At 39.5% G+C, this 6666-nt stretch overlaps 1 long non-coding RNA gene across 1 annotated transcript; it reads left to right on the top strand.

Annotated features, from left to right (window-relative positions):
* Positions 1 to 433: 433 nt before the first annotated feature.
* On the top strand, positions 434 to 3056 carry LOC112160473. Its single transcript, XR_002921673.2, has 3 exons — positions 434 to 612; positions 2304 to 2427; positions 2629 to 3056. It is a non-coding gene; the product is annotated as an uncharacterized LOC112160473 (long non-coding RNA).
* Positions 3057 to 6666: the final 3610 nt, after the last annotated feature.

Raw genomic sequence — 6666 nt, 5'->3', positions numbered from 1 at the left:
TTTAAACTTTAATGTCTGCAAAGATCAAAAGAATCCAACTCCTGATTCAAACTTTTGCAGCACCTGTGTTGACAGGAGGATCACTCTGCAGTAAAAAAAAAATGTTTGCATTTCTCCATCAGAAAATCTAAATTTAGATCCAAGATGATCAACTGATGATTTCTATGGATCGTCTGGCCAATAAAGTTTCTTGATCTTTTTTCTTTAACCTTTCAACACCTGACGCTGGTTACACTTAAGGACAAAATCTTTAACGTACTGTAACTTTTCAACCCTTAACAGGATAGTTCCAGTAGATTATGAAGGGGAAAAGCGGCGTGCACGCCGTTTTTCCCCTTCATAATCTACTGGAACTATCCTGTTAAGGGTTGAAAATTTACAGCAAATCAAAGAACATAAACACTGGAGTTAAGGGGTTAAATTATAGCTGATTCTATAATAATTATATTAAATTTATTGTAATTTTGCTAAAAGTGTACTGTAAAAACAAATAATATTTATATTTTCACAATTTCTTGGATTTCGACTCCCATCCCATCCAGAGTGAAGCTCTGTCATCATCAGATGATCTTTGGCCCTCCAGCTCTGCCTGACTCACAGGAAGCTGCAGAGGTGAGCTTCCTGCAGTCTCTCACCTGCTGGGTGTCTCCTGATAAAAGCGTCTTTGAAAGTCAGACGGCGTCTGACGCGGCGCTCAGATCATCGCGGCGCTTCCCGCCTCCTTTGATTGGAACTTCAGGCTCTGCGGCTTGAAAGTCTGGATTCCAGTTGGTTGATCTTTTCCTGCAGCTGCTTCTCCAAGACAGTTTAAAATGTTTTATTTAATAATATATATAAAAAAAATGATATATAAATTAATTTATTTCCAACTTGTAAAAGACAAAAATGAAAATAAAAAAAATAAAAAATCTTGGCAACGAAGCTAATCAAGAATAAAAAACTATAAATATATGGATCCTAAATCGGTGTTTTGTAGCCCTCTGTCCCCACCCCCACGTATCCAACCTAATGGCTGAGCAGGTGCTAGACGCCCCTCCCCCTCCACTTCTGCACCTGGCGCCCTGCTCAGAGCCCTATGTCAAAAACTCACAAACAGTTTTTTTCAAAATGGCGTCTTTTCTGTTGGTTTATCTCCATAGCGACAATTTTATATTTGGTTTGTCTGAGGGTGACACTCACATTTATGTCATTTTTAGAAGAATTGGCAAAAGTAATTTTTTGGATTTCCTTAGCAACGGATGTTTTTCGTTACCCACGCCCTTATTCCTAATACGTTCATATCGTGTGATATATCGTTTTGATCAGCTTGAACCAACGATTCTTGTGTTCAATTTTTACAATATTAATATAGTATGAATGATAAAATTATTAATTTAATCATATTCTTGTAAAATAAGTAGAGCCTGAAGTGATGTTGTGTAGTCCTCTGTCCCCACCCCCACATAATCTACCCAATGGCTGAGCGGCTGCTAGACTTCCCTCCACTTCTCCACGTGGCACACTGGTCCGAGTTCCATGTCACAAATTCACAGTTTTTTCAAAATGGCGACTTTTCTGTTGATTTATCTCCATAGCAACCATTGACTTTTTTGGTTTTCCAGTTGTGACGAGCAAGAGTATGTATTTTTTAGAAGAATCTGCAAAAGTACATTTTTGGATTTCCTTGGCAACGGATGTTTCTCGTTACCCACGCCCATATTCTTAATATGTTCATATCGTGTGATATATCATTTTGATCAGCTTGAGCCAGCGATTCAGGTGTTGAATTTTCGCAATATTCTGGTAAAATATGTGCAACGCCACTTTTGTTAGCTCATCACAGTACTGCAATTTAAAATCTACAAACTTTAGAACAAACGTTTTTTTTCCACTGACGCTCAAGAATGAAATGGATAAGAGGAGCTTAAATTTGTAGATGCTGCTAAAGGTGGCTTTATGGGAAATTCAAGATGGTGGCCTCCTCCTGAGGTTAAAGGTCAACAAAGTTGTAGCTGTTGACAGAATCATTTCTAACAGATCAGTTTTTCATAAACGTTAGGACCGACAATGAAGTTTTATTAGTCCTACGAGGGTAACTTTATTATTTTTTCCTCTGCTCTCCTGTCACAAAGACACGCCCACTCCGATCTCTATTTAAAAGCTGAAAAAAACACATTTAAACTCGTATCAGCAGATCTCTTGTCAGCAACTGTATCTTTTATTTTGAAAGTCATTTAATAGAAAACAAAAGGTTTCCAAAACGCTTGGTTTGAGTAAACAGTGAAGTGAGTTTCCTGCTCATCTGTCGTGCATCACTCCTGCAGAGCGTGACGTTCCCGCTCCTGCAGGGATCCGTCAGCCATCACGGCAGCTGATGACGCAGATGGAAACTCAGGAGAAACTCTGGAGAAACTGACAGAACCACGCTTTACAACACACAGAGTGCAGGTGTGTGCTGTTAATTTGATGTTATTTCATTCTCTTGTACCAAATCGAAGCCTGAACCGCGTCGTTTTCTGTCTGTAACAGACTAACATTTCCTAATCATGCTGCTCCTCATCGCTCTCCCTCCTCACTGAGTTTGAATGAATCCCGACATCCCATCAGTTTCATCAAACATCTCCGTCTGTTCTCCTCGTGTCTCAACAGGATGAAAGCGTCGTGTCTTCTGATGACAGAGTCGTCTCACGGAGTTCATCCTTTAAAACTTTTATCCAGCTGCTCAGAGCAGTTTCCACAGGAAGTGGGATTATTGGAAAGATCCTGGCTAACGTGTCAGTGCCAGCTCTCCTGATGCCAAGGACGTTCCAGCCGCTCCCAGAGAAACCGCTCCGGGCTGCTTTGGGTTCTGGATGTTCTGGATGAGGAATTGCTCTTAGTTTTTACCAAATAAACCAGATTTAAGGACGAAAATCTGCTCCACTCTCTGACCTCTGGGGTTTCTTTCATTTAATAAGTGAAATGAGGAACATTCTGATATTTCTGCCCACAACCAGATTCTTTCCACTATTCTTCCTTCTTCTGAGCAAAAAAGTGACCCCCAAAAGTCCCCACACATGAAGTACCCGGTTGATGTGAATATTTAGACAAAGTGAATGACCCCCCTCCCAAAAATATAAAAGAGATGACATCACGGCAGGAGAAACTGTCAACAAATGAATGGAGTCAAAATCTCTAAAGGAGCTCCAATAAATAAATCAATGAACAAAAAGGAAGATCTTGAAATTATTATGGGATGGCCACAGGACCTACAGCTTGGTGGACATTTTATGTCAAAGTGTAAACTTTGACATTTTTCTCAATAATGGAAAAGTGTTTACGGAGCGATCTTCATGAAGTTTCAGCTCCAATTTTCAGCTAGGACCAACATTTTGTTCAACTTTGACTCCAGGAAGAGGCCGCCATCTTGAATTTTCCCTCATGACGCTTTATTATTATTTTAGTTTTCTATTTCTTTATTTCTGGAGAACACAACTGCAGCCGGATCAGCACAAATATTTCCTGTTTAGTCGAATTTTTCAGCCAAGACAGAAAATCTGAAGCTTTTCACGCCATTTTAGCTTTAAAAATATATTTATTTGATATTTTTATCAACTGTGAAGTTAGGCTGTTATTGACAAAGAAAAAATCAGCTTTTACTGATAGAGTTCATGTTTACGTAAATGTAATCAGTTTATTTGTTTTAAGATTATTTATATTGAGAATAAAGAATCCTAAACATTTGATAGAAATCCTCCTGCAAATGACACAATGTGATGACGCAAAAAAAAAATCATGTTAAGATAAAGCTTTTTTATTGCAGCGCCTCTTGTGGTGGGAATGAGAAATGCATCCCAGTGACTCCTGAGAGTTCAGGACTGGCAGCTGTAATGTCCTGTTGGTCCACAAACGTGTGAAAGAGCAGAACAAACCCAGCAAACGAGCTGTAATTAGAACAGAACCCATTCCAGTCCAAACCTGAGTGTTCCGTCCGCTCTCCTGAACAAGTGCAGCGGCGCACTGAACAGGAAATGCAGGATAATTGGAAGTCTGAATGCTAACAGGAAGCTTCTAAATGCAGACGGCAGCCGGGTTGCATTTCCTGAGCAGAAGTAATTATCCAAAATGAACTCGGTCAGATTCTGCTCACAGCTGAGTCAACAGCCAACCTGCGGCTCGCTCGGGGAGATAATCAGAGCCGCAATCAGCCCATAATCAGGCCTGAGTGGCGGCTTTTCCCATCATGCCCGACAGGTGTGAGTGGGGGGGGTTATGAAGATTATTTATTTGATTTTAAGAAATGAACTTTGAACAGTTCACTTCATGTAGGGACTTCAGTTTGAAAACAAAACTAACTTTTATTGGAGTTTGTTTGACAGGAACTATTTATGAATATTTTGTTAAAGGTGAAAAGACGGCTTCAAACGAGGTCATGTGACCTCCAGGTTCATGTGGTTGAAAAGAAAAAAGTTTGATTAGATACAGAATTTACTTTTTTGTTAAAATGTGAATTAAAATGTTTTTATGTTGAAAAGGATTTTCTTTCTTTGACAAACAAAAACGACGTAAGTTCTCCAGTTTTAGTTTCTCTTCATCAGCTGTTTGGAAAAAACAGAACTTAGTTTTCTTCTGGTATTTTCGTAAACTCTCAGATCCGTTTGTTCCTGCAGGATTCCCGTTGCTCCAAAGACTTCCTGAATCAGAATGAACGCAGAGTGGTCGTAATCCAACATAATTTTGGAGCAAGAAATCCTCCTTTACTTCAGAAGTCATTCCATCCTTCTTTCTTGAACGTTCAGCATATCCTGTCAGGCGTCTCCACAGCCATGCAGCTGATCAGCACAGGATGTTTGTAGACAGTTTAATGCGGATGCTCTTCTGTCCTCACACATCCCTGTGTTTTAATCCGGGCTGGGGACCGGCACAGGGAGAGCGACACATAGTGGCTCAAAGTGGATGAAACTCAATGAAAACTCTGGGAATTGAACCCTGACGTACCAGACCTGCACATAACCCACCAGCAACACAACATCCTAGAAACACGATCAGCTCCTCAAAACAACACAAACACAATTTTAAAGGTTTGTTTTTCAAAAATGACACATTTAACCCTCAATCCGGCCCCAGTTCCACCTCCTTCCTGCAGATCCTTGTAAATCTGGCTGCAGGTGTGAAGTGACCTTAAGGTAAACCTGAACCAGGACACACGTCTGGACTGTAGACAAGGACATCCAAGCATCCGATCCCTCCCGTTACGAAAGGAGAAAATTATTGATATACTTGCAAAAATACCCTATATATATATTAGCAACTCACTCAAGTAGTTTAAGATATATTCCAACATGAACCTAACCTGTTTACTTTTATTAATTCATATTTTTGATCTATTAGTGTACAAAAAATATTCCATTATTACTTGTATGTTTGTTGAAATTATTATTTTTTTGGATGGATGGACCACATGACTGTAGTCCTTTATATAACTTAAATGTTGTAGGAAAACTTGTCTTTGATTCATAGCTGTATTTGTAACACATAACATCATAATCTAACATAATACTGTTTATAAAGTATATTGATAATGTTTCCTTCAATATATGACTTAAGTTAGATGATATTATGGGATATAATATAGTATATAGTATACTAAATATAAAGCCATCTGTCAGATTAGTGTGGTTGATGATAGGGTCAAAGGTCACCTGTCAGATGAGTTTGATGGGACGTGTGTTCCTACTCTCTCTCTCTTGTCGACTGATAAATAAACTCATGTTTCATGAGGTTCTGTTCTGCTGCTGGAGGTCCTCAGTGAAAGATTTCAGTCGTCCTTCAAACTGATGCTGACCTTTATCTTTTTTTTGCTCGGTGTTTGAGAACGGACGGACAGTGAAGGATTTTCTGTTTCTTTTCAGTCGGACTGAAGGTTATAGTGGCAGTCACGACTTCAGCAGAGTCTGCTGCTGAGTCTTTGTGTTTTGAACTGCAGTTTTCTCCTCAGTTTGACAGAAAACATCGGACTGACTTTCAGAGGGAAGTGTTTGAGCAACAGACGGAGAAAAACACAGTCATCCAGAAAGAGAAAGTGTCAGAAAGTTTTCAGGGTTCAGAGGAAGAGCAGAGGAAGTAGGTCGGGCATAAAGGAAACACCACAGGTAAACAGAGGAGGAAGATGGGGGTGTGGGGGTGTGGCCTGAAGGCTTTACAGTGCAGACGATCTGTCAACGAGAAGAACGGCGGGGAGTCCTCAAGCTCGGCGAGGGATGAAGCTCTGGAAAGAGTCGAACAACGAGACGCAAACGTGCAGAAAACAGAGAAGTCACAAAAACAGGATCGTTGAAGGAATTCATTTGAACACAATCAGCAAAAACTGAAGTTTTACTCAAGAAAATCCAGGAAACTTTTGTTCCTCTGACTTTCTGAAAAATGTGTCGATGATGAAGCTGACAGAAAAACAAAACAAACAAAAAAATTACCTTTTAGAAATAAAACAAAATTCCAGAAAAAATAGAAAATCAAAGTAATTTCCAGAAATCAAAACGAAATGTTGAAAAAATGAAACCAAATCAGAAACCTGTAAAAAAAATGATGTTTTAATTTTAAAGAAGAGATAAAGCAGGAGAAAGTTTTACCCAAACTTTGGGAAAGAGTCGATCAACCAAACATCAAATGTTTGGAGGGGGCGTGGCCAAACGCTTAAAGAAATATGTC

The sequence above is a fragment of the Oryzias melastigma genome, linkage group LG3, assembly GCF_002922805.2.
Source record: "Oryzias melastigma strain HK-1 linkage group LG3, ASM292280v2, whole genome shotgun sequence".
Taxonomy (NCBI): Eukaryota; Metazoa; Chordata; class Actinopteri; order Beloniformes; family Adrianichthyidae; genus Oryzias; species Oryzias melastigma.
This window is presented reverse-complemented; position numbering and strand designations above follow the sequence as displayed.